The 18,203-nt window shown below is 40.0% G+C and overlaps 1 protein-coding gene across 1 annotated transcript in view; it reads left to right on the forward strand.

The window, feature by feature from the left end:
* Positions 1-18,203, forward strand: part of LOC122806055 (membrane cofactor protein-like) — a 1,194,338-nt gene that overhangs the window by 503,820 nt on the left and 672,315 nt on the right. The gene's annotated exons all lie outside the window — the stretch shown is intronic.

Here is an 18,203-nt window from a genome sequence, read left to right on the forward strand (position 1 = left end):
TATCCTTAGCCTGTGAGGCTATCCTGACCTCATAGTTGGCCTTGCTGAACTTAGAACTTTTAGTTTCTTGTTTAGTTGTATAAAAAAGCAGTTGTGTTTAAGGGAGTTGCTTTTCCTGATTTTGGCCATGAGTTTTCCTCTTTTATTATATACCTTGTTTAGGTGAGTATTGTACCAGTGAGGTTTGTTTTTAGTGTTTGTTTTGGGTTTATTTCTGGTACATATGGCAGCCTGTATGCATCCATTCACATGTTTTTATAGCAAGTCTTTGAGTAATTCTGCATAGGTAGTCTTGGGGTTGCGGAGACCCTTGAAGTTTGACAGTCTGTCAATTACTAACATGTAGTTTGCTGTGGAATAGTTCCTAACCATTACTTGTTTAATTGGGTTTTTTGGGTTGAGTTTTACTTCAAGTGAGACAGCTTTGTGATTTGACCTTACTAGTGAAGATGTGACATCGAAAGAGGTGCAACTCTCTCCCACGTTGGTGAGTACCAGATCCAGTGTGTCTGTTGTTCTGATTGGAGCATGCACTATATAGCCTAGGGTGTTTGTGTTAATAAAGTCTATGAAGTGTTGTACCTGTGAGATTTAGACAGTGTGCATTTCCCATTCTACAAAAGGGTAGTTAAATTCACCCATGATTAGGGTGTTTGGTTGGATGGTGAGCACCTCTTGTAGGTTTAGGTAAGAGTCATGATATTCTAAGGGCATAGATGGGGACCTGTATCTAGCCATGATATGGTGAGGGACCATACCTATGGTGACTAGCATGTGGATGAACATCATGATATCATCCTGTTAACCAACCTACCTTTGGCCCAGTCATTAGTCTAAATGTGTGAAAGGCTCTGTAGCCTTGCACTTCCGGAGTACTTTCCAGTAGCTTTAAATCAAATCTTGATCGTGTCTACAGATGTCTACATTCTCCAGAGTGAAAAGGCCTTGAATGGTGTGAGCTTTTTGTTTAGACTCAGAGCATTGAGCACCAACACCTTAAGGTTGCTTGTAGGCTTTTTCACTATGTTGTTAAATTTGTCTTTTTGGCATAGCCTAGAAAAGGCTCTAAGGGAGTGGGTAAAGTTTAAGCCAATATCCAAAAGACTGCGTGAATAGGTGCACCCCATTCTTGGTAAAGCAACATGGTCTTTTGACCGTGTTCTCCCATGCTGACAGATACTGGATCCCTCCTGATGTGAAACCAGAAACTAAAATCAATCATTTTATGTTCCTACTATGGCATCATCCTTGGTGAAGGTAGAATGCTACTCAATGCAAGGCTCAGACCTATCTTTGACACATATTCCAAGAGATCCATTATGTCTATTTTCATATAGTTCAGTGAGGTATGCCTCAGGTCATTTACATCCACATAGACTATGATAGAATCATATACTAAACAAATGCGCTGTCAGAAAAGCTGCAGGAGAAATACCACATTAAAGTCACAGATGATTTAGTACTTTCATTAACATTAGTAGTTAACATCATCAGAACAAATTTAATTACCCAACACTTCCTTTTGTATTAATTGCCCAATAAAACTAACTTTAAGATCAGTAAAACAACAAAAACTAAAAATACCATATCAGGGAGGATAAATGTGTGACTGCGGATAAAGTAGAAACAAGTCACAATAAGTAAAAGTACGAGTGCAGTCCACAAACTTGGCAAGAAATAAATAACGACTGTCATAAAATGTAAAAAAACAAGTTTAATTACATACAGTAAGCGCTTTCACTAAATAGCTTCATCAGACCATGAAACAAACTGGTTACAAAACATTTAAAAATATGAAGCAGCCAATCAGATTACTCAAAATTATAACATCACATCCCATCTGAGCATGATACAATGTTTCGAAACCCCTAGTGGATAAACATAGTAAATGTCTTATATCAGGCAAAAACAATAAGGACCCATAATACAAAGATGTGAATCTGACAGCAAAATAAACACTGGTTTACTTTCCAATTAAACATTATAAATGTCCTGTCATGAATTCATATACAATAGAAGAATCAGACGTCATTCAAAAGCAAGGATTATATCCTATTCTCATCTAAAGCACTAGACATGCATCTGCTTCAAATCCGGGCAATTAAAAGTGAACAATAAATATAGTATACAATATGTATGTCACTTTTAAGCAAAACTTATTCTACTCTTTAGTACAATCAAGCTGCATAATGGGAAAATGTTATCTGATACAAAAATAAAACTAGTTAGAGTGGATCATGCGCAGTACTTGATATATGCCTCACACTCTAATCATAAATATTTCATTGTAACTTAATAGAAGTGTGAACGCTTCAACCCCGTGTCCCCAGTAAAAAATCTATGCATTGCATACAGTTACTAATGCATCCTATTAAACACTTTAGAAGAACATTGATCTTCTATAGATTTCATGTGCATACACATCCATAGCGAAAAAGCAAATCCTAAGGTGCAATAATGCATCTATGTATTACTGATACTTAAAAAAGTTAAAAACATGCCTTATTCGCATCTAGAGCATGAGCCTTGTGTCTGTAAATACCTCATTCAAATACAGGCAATCAAAAATAAACAGTAAATGTGGTATTCAATATGTATGTCACTTCAAGGTAGAGTTTATTTAACTCTGTTAGTACAATTGAGGTATATATTGGGTAAGTGGTGTTGTGTAATAATATATACCTCACACATGTACATATGTATCAGTAACAAAAAAGAAGGCATAATGTGCAAAAACACATCTGTGTATCTCTAATTCTGGAAATAAATGATCAGAGAATATAAAACTGAGTTAAAGCAACTCTAAATAGTGCTTCAACCATAACGCTCATTTGAGATATTCAAAATAATAAAACAGTCGCAGGGCGGCGCAGTGGTGCAGCGGTTAATGCTGTCGCCTCACAGCAAGAGGTTCTCCAGTTCGATTCTCAGCTGGGGTGCCTTCTGTGTGGAGTTTGCATGTTCTCCCTGCGTTCGCGTGGGTTTCCTCCGGGTACTCCAGTTTCCTCCCACATTCTAAAGACATGCTTCTGGAGCATTTCTCCCCGGGCCTCCACTGAAAACAGGATCTGTGGAACCTAGTCAGACTTTCCCGGTCAACAAATGTTAAATAAATAAATAAAAGCTAACATTATTATATAAAACTTATGCCCCTATGCTCCATGTAAACACTATACAGTGTATACGGAGCCTATTGCATCCTAATAGACACTATATAAAACAATCAATCTTCCTTTAAATCCAGGTACATGGGCGTGCAAGTTATGACAGGGTAATTTTAAAGTGGGTTTTATTGGGTAAGTGATATATGAGGAGATGTTGTGTAATTAAATTTGTTCTGATGAAGTTCAGTGTTAATGTGAAAAAAAGCACTAAATCATTTATTAATAAAGGACTTTGAGGTATTTTCCCTCCGGCTTTTTTGACAGTGTGTTTCTTTAGTATTTGGTTTTACTTTCAAGCTGGAATGATAACTTGTTAGGTTATGATGGAATTATATTGGTACCTAGGGCGCACTAACTTGAGTGTGTGTGTGACACTGTGGATCCTGGCTGTAGGTATGCAAATGTTATCTTCTTCTTGTCCAGCCTGGTGAGTGGAACATCTGTGTGTGTGTCGTACATTGGAGTCCCCAGTGACGAGTTTTAGGTAAAGTGCCTGCCTGCCTTATGAGCTTTGAACTTGGGGGACAATTATGTGTAGGCCTATGTGAGATGTTTGGTGTTGCTTTTGGTGTGTAGTTTAGTGACTGCTGAGGGGCAATGCTGCTATTAGGTGGTTTGGAGGTCTTTGAGATTTGGGAAGGTTTCTTTTAAGCACCTGAGCATAAGGCAATCTGTGTGAATGGTATGCGTGAGGGATGTAGTGTAGGTATTCCTGACAACATCTTTTGTGCCAGATTTTTGCCTCCAAGGAAGTTGTGTGTTTACATCTCTTGCATACCAGGTTATTTTCTTTAATGATTAATTAGTTGACATGAGACAATTGCTACATTGTCTTAGGATGCCCCGATTTTCAAAGCTGGCTACATAGACATTTGGAAATTGCATATCCATGTTGTCTGGTCCTGTAATAGGGATGGCTGTTTAGGATTAAGGATTAGGTTTTAACATTGGTCTCTAGGGTAGTTTCTGGGTTTAAGGGCAGGATGTTATATAAAACTAGAATATGGTAGTGCCATTTTATGCACAAGATAGCTAATGTAAGCTTATTTCTGGTCAATGCCACACTGTTTAACAGGTTTTGGATCGAATTCTGACTTTATAGATGAATTTTATTGTCTAGGCGTTTGCTATTATAGAGGGCACTGCTAACTGCCATGGCTCAGTGGAAAGCCCCACACAGAGAAACAAAAAGCTTGAAAACTGACATTCTAACCAATAAATAACCACACTTTGAGCTTCCTCCAGTGCTTCCCAACTCAGAGAGCCAAGGTAAACACCTTCTGCCACATGATGTCTGAATCTGGAATTTGTCAATATAAAAGCACAGCAAAAGCAGCTCTCAAGTGTAGATTAAACAGCAAACAAGAAGTAGTGCTTCCCAACTCAGAGAGACTAGATAAACACCTTTTTCCACAAGATGTCTGACCCTGGAATCTGTTAAAGTAAAAGCATAGCAAAAACAGCTCTCAAGTGCAGATTAAACAACAAACAACTACCAAACAACTAAGTCCCTGGCTAATTTCCAACTCTGCAAAGATATTTGGAGGCACATAGACTAGGAAAGCCAACAAACAGAGATATCACTATTTTTGCCACAAAATTAAATGTGTTTTCAAAATGTTCAACAACAGTAGTGATTACTGTATAAAGTTAGTACAAGTGCAGTTAATCGAGAAAACAGTTGTATCTTAGCCTGGATGGCTCTGGAAGCAGCTCAAACACTGGAAAAGCATTGGAAAATTCTCTGTAAGTGAGCAAAGAGCCATGCAACTTGCCTGATTTTATGTTGTTCTTCTTTCGGCTTTTCCCGGTTAGGGGTCGCCACAGTGGAATCTACAATGATTGGCAGTAGATTTTTACGGTGCAGAGGTGCCAGCTCGATGCCCTACAACGAAGGCATGCCCATTTACGCATGTCTTTCGAATGCCACTCGACCATGGGGAGGAGATGCAGACTCCACACAGAAGGTGCTCCAGCTGAGAATCAAACGGGAGAACCTCTTGCTGTTAGACAACACTACCGCTGCACCACCGCTTTTATAGTAGAGAAAACATTTGTAAAGTAACTCCTATGCCCTCTGTCCAATATAAATCATGTTTTCAGCTTCCTCCACTGCTTCTCAACTCAGAGAGCCCAGGTAAACACCTTCTGCCCCAAAATGTCTGACCATGGAATCTGTTAATATAAAAGCACATCAAAAGCAGCTCCCATGTAATCGCCTTCTGCCACATGATATCTGACCCTGAAATATGTTAATGTAAAAGCAACTCTCAAGTTCAGATTAAACAACAAACAACTATCAAACAACTAAGTCCCTGGCTAATTCTCAATTCTGCAAAGAGATTTAGAGTCACAAGAAAAGCCAACAAACAGAGAAATTACTATTTTTGCACAAAATTAATAAATGTTTTAAAATGCTCAAAACAGTAGTGATCACTGTATAAAGCAAATAACAAGTGTAGTTAATCCTGAAAATATTCATCTGATGTTGTAAATCTTTGTTCATTCATTACAAATAGGACCTTGGTTCCGTCCTCGGAACCGATACGGCCATTTCCAAGCTCACACAAGCCAAAAACTCGCAGCTAAGACCTACCCACACTGCCCCTCTCCTAGTTACTCCACATTCCTAGTCAGACGTGCTAGCAATCTCTCTCAAAGCTAAGTAGAAAATTGTTATTTTTAAGACAGTTTCTCTTCAAAATTATTTAAATTTTAGTCAAGTTAGCCTTTTCTCACTGTCGCCTATAACCTAATCCTAAGCTAAGTTGGGATTTAAACAGTATGACAAGTGTGGACGTAAGATGCCTAACTCGAATACACATGTTCATTGTGTCTACTGTTTGGGCGTGGATCATATTAAAGCTGACTGACATTTGTGCTAGTTTTAGTAATCGGACACTAGTAGAACGTAAAAATAAACGTATTTTAAAAGGTTTACTCAAAACACCTTTTTCGGATGCTCTATCTGGGTCGGAGGTCTCACCCCCTCCAAAGACCAAAAAACATAAGGAAAAAACGAGTCACTCAGTTTCTGCATCTCCATCAGTTGCAGAACCGAGTTGGCTCCATGATTTGCTGGTGCCCTCGGCGCAGACCTCTTTAGCACCAGGCTCTGTGTCCTCTCCCTTGGTGCCGTCCATAATATTCACTCCTATTTCAGTTCCAACCTTGGCACCACTGACTTCGGTGCTGACCTTGGATCCCACATTGGCTCCGATGACTGTACATGCTTCAGCACCATCCCCGGCCACGGTGCCAATAGTTTCTTTGGCTCCAAAACACGAATACCTGCCAAGGACAAGATACTCTCCAACTTACAACCCCTTTTTTTGAGGCAAAGGTTTAGCCCCTTTCTAGAAAGATCTGATTCTCCTTCAGCAGCCTTTTTTAGATATTTTTCTGACTTAGACCTAGCGTGGGTTGTGGACCAGCTTCTGGCAGCTAGTAGAGCCAATGCTTCCTTGGAGCGGTGCTTGGGCCTTTGGTACCTAGTCCAGCACCTATTTTCTTGCTGGTGCCTTCTATGTCCATGGTTCTGATGGCTTCTCTCGTAGCACCTCAACTGGAGGTGGGCTCCTCAGGGCGGGGTGTGACCCTGGTTCCGAGGTTGTCCCTCCCAGTTCCAGGCTCCCATCCATCCTCAGGTGGGCCTGCTGTCCAGGTGATGGAGAGGGTCCTTTATTTTGAAGGCTCACAGTCAGCGCCTATGACATCAGTATCAGAACTCCCCCCCCCCCCCAGCATGCACCTCTCCCAACCCACTATTTTGGGACCCCAGGGATGGGAGTCACAAGAAACCCCTTTGAAGAGAACTCCTTCTCTGGAGTCCTCCTCAGAAGATCCCACTAGAGAGCCACCCCGGAAGAAATGGTGCAAGAGGAAACACCTTGATTCCCTGGAGGAATCCATCACCAAAGACACTAATTGTGATGAGGGGGAAGGGTCCCCACGGTCTCCCCCAGATGACGTCTCATTTGGAGACATTCTCGAAATCCTCGAGCAGCAAGGGGACTGGAAGTCCTTTAACCCTTCTTCTGAGGAATCTGTGTTCTTTGCAGGCCTTCCGTGCCTGGCCATCTACTTCCTGGGTGACCCCACCGGCAGATGACCTTGTTAAACTAATTGTGCAGCATGTCTGGAAGGCACCAGACAATGTAGAACCTGTCCCTCGGAGGCCAGACAAAATTTTATCTTCACCCGAGGACCAGCCCCACTGGTCCAAGCAGTTGACAGTTGATTCTATGGTCATGGCAGCAGCCACCAAGGGGGAATTCCACTGTCCATCCTCCAAAAAGGGAGTCCTGGACGATGGACAGACTAGGGAAGCGGACCTATGCTTCAGCAACCTTCGCCATTCAGTTGCTGAACTGTCTGGCACACTTTACTTGCCTCCAAAGAGATCTAATTTCTGAAATGTCTTCCTCTTTGGTGGGGGTACTGCCTGATGAGGTGTGTGATACTGTCACCTTGCAGCTAGCTACCCTTGAATCCATCTCAAACTCCTCGATATGTTTGATATCTCACAACACTGAAGGGGCAGCTCGAGGTGCCGCATCTGGCATTGTCATGAGACATAATGCTTGGATGTGGTTGACTTCGCAGACCCCTTTAAATCTTCCTTCGTCAATGCACCTGTTGACGAATCTGCACTGTTTGGACCCAAGGTACGAGACACACTTGCACGTAGTGAGAAAGACAGAAAGACGTTGTCTGCTGTGGGCATATGCTTTTCCAACCCCCAGAGGTCCTACTTCAGGAACCAGAAGGGAGGAGAGATGTGGTTTAAGAAATCCCAAGGATCCTTTCGTGACACTCGTGGTGAACAGTGGATCCTTTCGTGACACTCGTGTTGAACAGTCCCCCAGGGAAGAGGGGGCAACTCATATGGAAGATGTCCCCTTTCATGGTAGAGTGGGTCCACGTAACCAGGGTGCTAGAGATTCTCTGGCAGACCTTACCAGTGCTCCTGAGCAGCGGCCCAATTGCTTTTCCTCTGGAAGCAGTCGGGGGTCATTTTTCTTTGCATCTACCAGCCTGGCATCTTATTACTACTGATGTTTGGGTGCAGAGAATAATTTCCAGAGGCTACCAAATACCATTCGATTTAACTCCCAGACCCATTAAATTAATCCCTGATGTACCACCCAATCAGAGGGAATTAGCAGCCTTAGAAATAGAAAAGCTGCTAAGAAAAAGAGTCGTCCAACCAGTCCCACCAGAGCAGACAGGATCCAAGTTTTACTTGAGGTTCTTTTTAGTGCCAAAAAAGACAGGGGACTGGAGACCAATCCTGGATCTCAGCCTATTGAACAAATTTATCAAACCACAAAAATTCCGGATGGTCATGGTGCAGTCCATTCTTCCCTTTCTAGGGAGGGACAATTGGATGTGCTCTATAGACCTCCAGGATGCGTACTACCACAAAAAGATGGATCACTGCTCCCGGAGATTTCTCCACTTCCGGCTGGGAGATGATCACTACCAGTTCAGGGCACTTCCATTTGGTCTCCCGACAGCCCCTCGAGTGTTCACCAAATGTATGGCAGTTGTGGTAGCTCTTCTTCGACTACAAGGGTTCCAGGTGTTTCCCTATCTAGACGATTGGCTCCTTACCGCTCCAACCAGGAATCTCCTAGTCTGCAGCCTCTCTTACACTCAAGGTCTCGCTCTCTGCTTGAGGATTACAATCAACAAAGACAAATCTCATATGTCCCCAATGAAGACACTGGAATTTATTGGAGCGTTCTTTGACACAAGATCCTTTCAAGCTTCTCTCCCCCCTCACAGGCTTTCAAAAATAAGACACCAAATCCAAGACCTTCTTCCTCAGACCTTTGTACCAGCACGTCTTGTACTACAACTCTTAGGCTCCATGGCAGCTGCCATTACATTAGTACCACTGGTGAGACTGCACATGAGAATCCTGCAGTGGCTCCTTTCTGCACAGTGGTCATTGCTAACTCATCCACTTAACCACATGATACGTCTTACAAACCGTTGCAAGGAAGAAATGCTATGGTGGATGAAGCCACAAATGAATCTTTGGTGTCGACTGTTTTGTCTTCCCCAGCCCACGGCCATGGTGACCATGGATACTTCACTGTTAGAGTAGGGGGGGGGCATTTCCAGGGAAAGACTGTCCAAGGCACCTGGTCCCCCATGGAGGCCAACTTGCGCATAAATGTCTTGAAACTGAGAGCATTCTCTTAGCGTTGCAAGCATCCCATGCATCCCTACCCTCTGGGACCACTGCAGTTCAGTCAGACAACATGTCAGTCTGGTATGTCAACAAGCAAGGCAGAACCAGGTCTTACCCCCTTGTGTCGGGAAGCCATGAAGATTTGGCACTGGGCAATAGCTTCCAACCGCTTTCTTATAGCAACGCACATTCTTGGGAGTGCCAACCTTATTGCGGACAATCTGAGCAGGAACATCCTGATGCCTCACGAGTGATCCCTCAACCCTGTAACAGCAGATCGGATCTTCCAACGCTGGGGCAAGTCTTGCTGTGACCTGTTTGCTTCCCCTCTAAACTACAATTGCAGAAGCTATTTTGCCCTAATCCCCTCTGAGGGGGAACCAGCGTGGGATGCTCTAATGCATGATTGGCCCCCGGATCTTCTGTATGCCTTTCCTCCTTTTCCCTTCATTCCAGAATTTCTTCAGGAAGCTCAAAGGTTGAGAAGCAAAGTGATCCTCATTGTCCCCTACTAGCCACATCAAGTCTGGTTCCCGTTTCTATGGCCTCATCTGATTCACAGCCCGTGGATCCTGGATCATTCCCAGGACCTGTTATCTCATCCTCAGGGACTGATTCATCTGAACCTACACAGTTTCAAGCTCACAGCTTGGTTCCTTCAGTTCCAGTGATTGCCAGGCTGCCTGACATTCCATCTCCTGTTCGTGAAATTATTCTGGCCTCACACAAACCTTCCAATAGGAAAGTTTATTCTAGAAAATAGAATAGGTTCTCTATTTGGGCCAAAGACCAGAACTTAGAACTATGCCTGTTCAAAAGATCCTAGAATACCTGACTACTCATTTACATGCAGGAGCCTCAGCTTCAATGATCACTGTACATTTAGCAGCTATTGCCAGTTTTCATAATGGTCTTGATAATTCTTCAGTTATGTCACACTGCCTATGCAAGACCTTTTTGAAAGGAGTATTACATGTTAAACCTCCAGTCAAGCCTCCCTTAGAACCCTGGGACTTGACTTTGGTACTTCAGTCTCTCACAGGTCTTCCTTTCAAGCCCTTTGATTCATGTGATTTGAAACTTTTGTCATGGAAAACCTTACTTCTAGTAGCACTCAGTGAGAAGAGTATCTGAGCTGCAGGCCTTGAGTGTCAAGAGTCCTTACTTGAGCTTCCACACGGATAGAGTGTCCCTTCATACTGACCCTTCTTTCTTGCCCAAAGTCATTTCTGGCTTTTCCATTAACCAGTCTATTGACCTACCGGTTTTCTTCCCTCAGCATTCTAACAGAGGGGAGTACCTTTTGCACACCCTTGATGTGCATCGGCAGCTTTGTTGTTATTTGGACAGGACTAAATCTTTCAGGAAAACAGATCAATTGTTTGTGGCCTTTGCAGGACCCAGATTGGGTAAACCTGTTTCCAAAGTGATTTTATCCTCTTGGCTTAGAAATGTCATTACCTTTATCTACCAACAGAATAAGCTATCCTTACCTTCCAGAATAAAGGCTCATTCTACCAGATCTATGGCTACTTCTATAGCTTTTCATTCCAGAGCCTTTATGGATGATTTCTGTGCAGAAGCCACTTGGGCAAGACCTCATACCTTTATATCTCATTACAAATTGGATTTGGCCTCCAGGGGATGAGCATCTTTTGGTTCTATGGTGCTCAGGAATATCCTTCCTTAGGGCCACCCAGGACTCAAGTAGCTGGGGACTCGGTCCTATTTGTAATGAATGAACAAAGATTTACAGCATCAGATAAAGAAGTTATGTCTTACCATAACGTTCTGTCTGTGTTGTAGATCTTTGTTCATTCATTACTTCCTGCCCTCCTTCCCCCTGCCTGGACTCTTGGTGGACTTTGGCAACTCCTGGTTAGGGTATTTGCTCAGACAGAGCCTCCTACTATTTTTTTCTATTACTACATCTATTATCTAAGGGCGGGCAAACTCGATCTGGAATAACTAGGAGAGGGGCATTGTGGGTAGGTCTTAGCTGAGAGATTTTGGCTTGTGCGAGCTTGGAAATGGCCGTATCAGTTCCAAGGATGGAACTGAAGTCCTATTTGTAATGAATGAACAAAGATCTACAACACAGATGGAATGTTATGGTAAGACATAACTTCTTTTTATCTTAGCTTGTATGACTCTTGATGCATTTGAAACACTCAAAAGTGTTGCAGAGTTCTCTGTAAGTTAATTACACTCAGTTCCATTATAAATTCCTTTGGTAGCCATACACTGTCTTGTGGGGACCCTTGGGGCTAAATCATGGGTCAGTTTTTGCTTTGGGTGTATATATTGCCAGTTAGGGATGTCTTACAAATTCTGGTATTTATTTCAGCATTATGCTGACAAACCTCTATGCTTCATATTTTCTATGGAGCCTGCAATGAGCATGAGACTGCTTTGGTTCTATTTTACATTGGATATGTGTACTGAGTTTTATTGTTTGTTTGTGTATTTATTTGTTTTCCCAGTAGGTGGGCTAGTTTAAGGATCCTTTTCAGGTATAACCTGAGCCATCAGACATAGTAAAAAAGCAATGGCAGTGATCTGTGAACTTTACTTATAGAAGGTTTACAGGCAATATCTTATAAATGTTGTATATATTAGGATACACTGTTTAATGGATTTTAATGAATATTAATAGAAACACAGTGGCTGCAAACCCCAAGTGGCTCACACCACTCCATTCCGCACACACTCCATGGGAGCAGTCTGGATTTTGTTCCATCGGTATGTTATACTTTTTGACAGATTACTACTTAAGGACCATTTGTTGGCTGTCATCAATACATGTCCATCTGAAACATACAACTCAGATGAAGCATCACATCTTCAGATCTTTTTTAACACCTTTATTAGATTATCTCTTAAAACATAGGCAAACATAAATTAACAGAAAAGAAAATAAACCATATTGTCATTTGTTTACATTTACCTACGTTTCATATATCTTTATCTTTTGTTTCCTTGTAACTATCATCAGTCCAACATTACATAAATTGATGAATTTCTGCCTTCACTTAAGCCTCACTCCTCCTCCTCCTAAACATTATTCTGCATGTATTGTTCCCCAGTTTCTATTTATTTTTATGTAATGTTATACTTCCTTTTCTAAACATCCCTCTTCCAATTATTTTATCTCTATTACAGTATTCATTACTTCAAATACAGTTAGTTTAGACTTTGATTTCCATTTTCTAGTAATTGCTTTTTGGCAGCCAACAGATGTCTAGCAAACCAGATCCTGTGTCCCAGCTCAAAAGAATCATTTCCTTAGTTAGAGACATTTGATAACCCAATAGATTACAGTGTTCTGTTGGAAAGTCTTAAAATCTGCCAACTCATTACACTCCAAAATGTATGTTTTCAGTATCCTTATTCTTGCCCATGACACCTCCAACATTTGTTTCCTTATTCTTGCCCATGACACCTCCAACATTTGCTATCTATCTGAGGAAAAATTCTTTGCTGAGGTATAAAAATACGTATGCAAACAGTTCCTAGGAAATATCCTAAACCTTCTGGAGTTTGTTCCATACTTGGGAGCCATACATATATCCTCCAGTTGTTCTCTTGTAAATTGCTTTTCCAATTATTCTTTTCAATATTTTCTAACCTCCAGTGATTGATTTTTATAGTTATCATGCAGTATATTACATGCCCTATAAATTATCCCTTTTTAACAGCAGCTTCTGTTTTAGATTTAACTAAAAAATCTACTAGAGCAGGGCTTTCACTTAAGATTCCCCTATCTATTTCTCTTTACCTGATATCTAGACATTTACTTTTGTAAAAATAAGAGAAAATATCTCATTCTACGTAAAATGTATTCTGTGGATTTTTACATCCAACTCCCACCCCAGGATCACAGTATTATTAACATTAAACTTGTTTTTGTCCAGCCTTTCTTCTCTAGTTTTGCTGTAAAGTCTATATTTCTTACAAATAAAAAGCAGTTGTTTACTTTAACATCTTTACCATATTTAAAATACCATTGATTGCAAACTACCCAAAACTGTTTTACTGTATATAACATGCAGTCTGTATCATTAAATGATTTATACAAAAACTAATAAGAACACATACTGTTTACTTAGTTAATTTTCCCTTTTGGTGTCTTTTTTAAACATTAATGGCCTAAAGTGGGGGTATATACTTTTACAGTCCACCCACAAGTTTAACAATGTCAGCAAAAGTCCAGTTATTTTCAGCCAATTTTTCTTCCAAAGTCATATTTCAGAAATGTGATTAATGATTTATCGTCTCCCATTTATTCACTACTTTTACTGTTGCTGATTTTTTTCCACTTCATCTCCATCTCCCAGCATCAGACTCTGCTTCAAGACCAAGGTATTCCTGATTCTTCTAATCAACTCTTGTGCATTTTTCCTTTGGAATACTGGAACATGATTCACTGGCAAAGTCTGTCTTTGAGCTTTATTGTCAGAGGAATGAAAAGCAAAGTCTCTTTCTGTTTGCTGGATCACTTTTTGTTAGATCAACTTTTTTTTAATTTCTTCCTTAGCCTGTTCTGCATCAAAAATGTCTTTGATCCTCCAGGAAAAAATATTCTGAAGAAACATGAATACAGCAGCTTGAATCTCATACCTCCTTCTTGACATTCACTGATTGCTGGGATAAATTTGCTTCTCTTCTGCATGGTGTACAGTGAATAATCATCTTCCACAAATACTCTGCTGTCTCCGATTTGTAATACTTTTCCCTTTTTCCACAGTATATTGTCAGGATAAACTTTTTCTAGTATGATTGCATTTTTACTAATATAGGTCTTGCTGCTTTCTCATGGCCAGGTTTGGAGCATACATTTGATGTCCCTTTATTTAACAAATCCTGCTGTGAAATATCTTTCCATTTGCTTATTTGTGCTTTCATAAAATGAATACAGTCTGTTCCTTCTAGTTTGTGTGATACAGCAGAAAATCTGAGGTTTTCTTCTAGTTTGTGTGATACAGCAGAAAATCTGAGGTTTTATCTGTCAGTTTGCCTTTTAACTTGACCATTTTTTGCTTCTTGAGAAGTGTCATAGCCAGCCAGCCTTTTCTTCATTTCAACCTCTGATTTTTGCAGATTTATCTGTTCATCTGAGCAGCTAATAAAAGGTTTTTCTGTTTTCCATCCTTTTGTTATTTGAGTTAATATGTTCTTTCAGGATTTCATGTAATCATCTCTGAGTAAATTTTATTTATTTTTTTCCCCTCTTAATTACTGGAAAGCTATCTCTTGTACCAAAGCTGAAGCTTGCACTGCTTTTTGTTGAACCATTGCAGGATTCTTCCCAAACAGTGTTTTCTCTTCACCTTTTCTGACTGATTTTCTTTCATGTACTCCACGTTTCTACTTTGCTGGCATCCAGGCAATGTACTTTAGTAACTGAATTTTCACAAATGATAGTTTTAATGGCACTCCTTTTTTCTCAGTTTCTGTTTTCAGACTGGGATTGCCAAAATTAAGCTGTTGTCAGTGTGCAGCCACACTACGTGATCAGTCACATGTTATCTCAGACTGTCAACAAGCTTTATGAGAAAACTTATACACAGAAGTAGTAATAAAAACCTTAAGTTTTGTCCAGTCCTGAACATATAAAAGTGTCTGGCTCTTCCAGCTCAGATAACGTTAAGATAGATGATCAAACTGGATGTCCTGATGATATAAGAAATACTAGTCTGGCTAATCAATATGTGCATTCCCAAATCACATGATGATGTAAGAGGTGATGATGTACTGTCTGCACAAGCCATAACTGATTCTTATTTTGAGCAGACTTGCATTTTTTGCACTCTAGACACCTCAGTGGGCACAAAGATTAGGTAAAGAGTAGAATATCAGTAATACTATTGATGATGTGATATACGTAGTCTAGGGCTTGGAGTACCGACCCTCAGTGGTTCTTTTGAGGTTTTAATTTTTTTTAATGTTTTTAGCTTCTGGTATTTAAGCCCTACATTTCAGTAGATTTTGCTTGTTTGCATATCACGCAGCATAGCTCACTGCAACACAGAGTTGAGTCTTAGCAAGACAGCTAATTTCAACATTTTTTTTCCTTAGATACAGTCATAGTACATCAGTGTAATCCTCATCTTTAGTAAATTTCGAGTCTAAGAAATATTGCTAGTGAGCTGTGACCTATTAAACCACCAGCCAAAAACCCAGTCAGAAATATCCATTTGCAGAGCACCTCCTAGATCAGTTCTGAAAGCAAAAGTTTGTGATAACAGTCCTTCAAACCTAGCATTATGGACAGTTGGACTAGCCCTGTTTCTCCTGCCAGCCTGGTTGAATTGGGTCTCCTGAGGCAGTGTAGCAACTGCCTCATGTACACTAACAACCCTGTTCTAAGAACTCACTCTAGTACAGAGTGTGAGAGACATATCTACACCAAGAATCTTGAATCTCTCCTCTTTCACACTTGCAACAGTAACACGGAAGAGGTTGTCAACTCACCCACCGCTACTTAGGTACATGGTACCTCTACCCATACACATAGTATCACTACTCAGGCACATACTACCACTACTCATGCACATAGTACCACTACTCAGGCACATAGTATGCATCCAACACATAAATCTACATATGCAGAGGTTCACTCAAAAAGTTACTGAAACACCAGAGATTTCCAAAACAAAGCTCTTCTATGACACTGTTCAAAAGGAACCTGGATGAGTGGATGGAGCACCATAAATTCTTACTGGAGATAGCGTCCACAACCTCCTGGACATGGGCATTCATTACTAAATACAATCCTAGGTATTGACTAGAGTATCTATGGTATTACATTGGGAGAAAACGGCTAGGCTTGAAATGACTTCAGGGTCGATAGCCTAGTGACCTCCTATGAGCTTTGATCCTATTTATTTTGCAAAAGAAACAATATTATATATTCAGCTACATCTAACTTAACTGTTCCCAAAGAATTGCTAATCTTGTTTGCTTAAGCCTGCAATCAAAGGCATAAGTGGTTTAAACAAGAACTATATTACTATGAGTACTCTAGCTTGTCTAAATCTTTCAGGTGTAAAATATATGTTGCCAAAACTGCTTCAAGAAAGATATTTTACAATGTGATGGTAAACCATGCAGGAAGCAATGACCTGCTGTTAACACTAAATAACCATATGAATAATACAGTTTGAAACTAATTGAAATGCTTCAAGAAGCTTCTATTAACCTTACACTAGGTGAAATAATACCATCTCCACATGGGAATGACTACATATTTACCAAACCCCACATTTCAATAGTTGGCTAAGGCCACTTTGTACAGTATACAACATCGAACTTACCCTTAGTCAATATGGGACTGTTTTCTTTAAGAGAAAATTAATGAATACCTGAAAACTTTTTTAGGCAATCTAAAACGCCATCCTCTAGCAACTCAGCACACAGAGGATCTGACACAATTTTGAAATGTTTTTATTGCAATGCACATAATCTGGGCAACATGTTTGATGAATTGGTCAGCATAGTAACTGAGCGTAACTATACAGTATTAGCAATTGTGGAGTGGAGTTCTGGAGCATGACAGCATAACAAATTTCAAATTGCACAAAATATGACTGTCTCAGAGAGGACCCTAGGGGTGGGGGAGTAACATTATGGATTCATAACAATATCCCATCTTCATGATGAAACAACAAAAGGATGAAGTATATAAAAAAGGTAAAAGTATTCAAGATTTTTTGGTACATAGTATTTATAAAAAAACCTAAGACCAGCAGTCTTAACAATATGAAAGCTGTAGGAACTTTTCCTTGTGGAAATTGTTCCGTTTGTAAGCACATAGTGTCTGAGGTGGTTAAGATAAATGGAAATAATTTCACCACAAGAGCAAGATACTCTTGTATGAGTAAGGGTATAATTTATGTTATATTTTGTACTTGTAATAAATATTATATTGGTGAAACTAAGAGAATGTTAGCAGATAGAATCAAAGAGCATGTTAGAGATGTAAGAAATAATAAACTTAGTAGCCCTGTTGCTGAACATTTTAATTCTGTACACAATGGTAATACTGATTGTATGGAACATGTTCCTCTTTATTATAATAATTTGGAATGGCAAAAGAATATATTGAGACAGAAGGAATCTATTTTAATTATGAAGTATGGCACTTTACATCCACATGGTATGAATAGAGAATGTAATTGGCAAAGTCTTATTTAAAACTGTGACCTTAAATGTGTATTATACTTTTTTAATTGCTTGATTGTATAATTGATTCATTGTTTCATGTTGTATATATTCTGAAATTTTTAAGAGTTTCATTGTTTTACTCTGTAAAGGCTGTTGGCCGAGGCGCTAGAGAGATTCGTTTGAGCTGAATAAATTTTACCATTTTGGAAGGTAGAGCTGGGACTCACTGCTGGTTTTTGTTGTTGCTTTTATATACTTCATCCTTTTGTTGTTTCATAATGACTAGTGAGTCCATGTGCTCCTTTCCACGTATCTTTAGAGAAACTGGTATGGAAATGTTTAACCGCAATGGTGATACTACTGGCCGCATCAATGTTATACCTACCAATGATACTGATATATCGGGTGTGAAGAATGTAACACCAGAAGCTTCAGGAGGCTCAAGTTTGGGCATTATGAAAAAATGGGAAAATTCCCGAAAAAGAACTACTACTAATCCGTTTGCCATGGTAGGCAAAAAAACATCATCCTTGATAATCCGGATGCACAAGATCTGTGCTCCAAACTTGAAAGGCTAATTTTTAAAGAGACATCAACTTTTTATAATATTGGCAGCCTTGAAAGATATGTTGAACTTGATATCACACCAAGGGGCTTGAGGTCCATTAAAA

This window comes from Protopterus annectens, chromosome 7.part0 (assembly GCF_019279795.1).
Source record: "Protopterus annectens isolate FY-2018-M chromosome 7.part0, PAN1.0, whole genome shotgun sequence".
Lineage (NCBI taxonomy): Eukaryota > Metazoa > Chordata > Ceratodontiformes > Protopteridae > Protopterus > Protopterus annectens.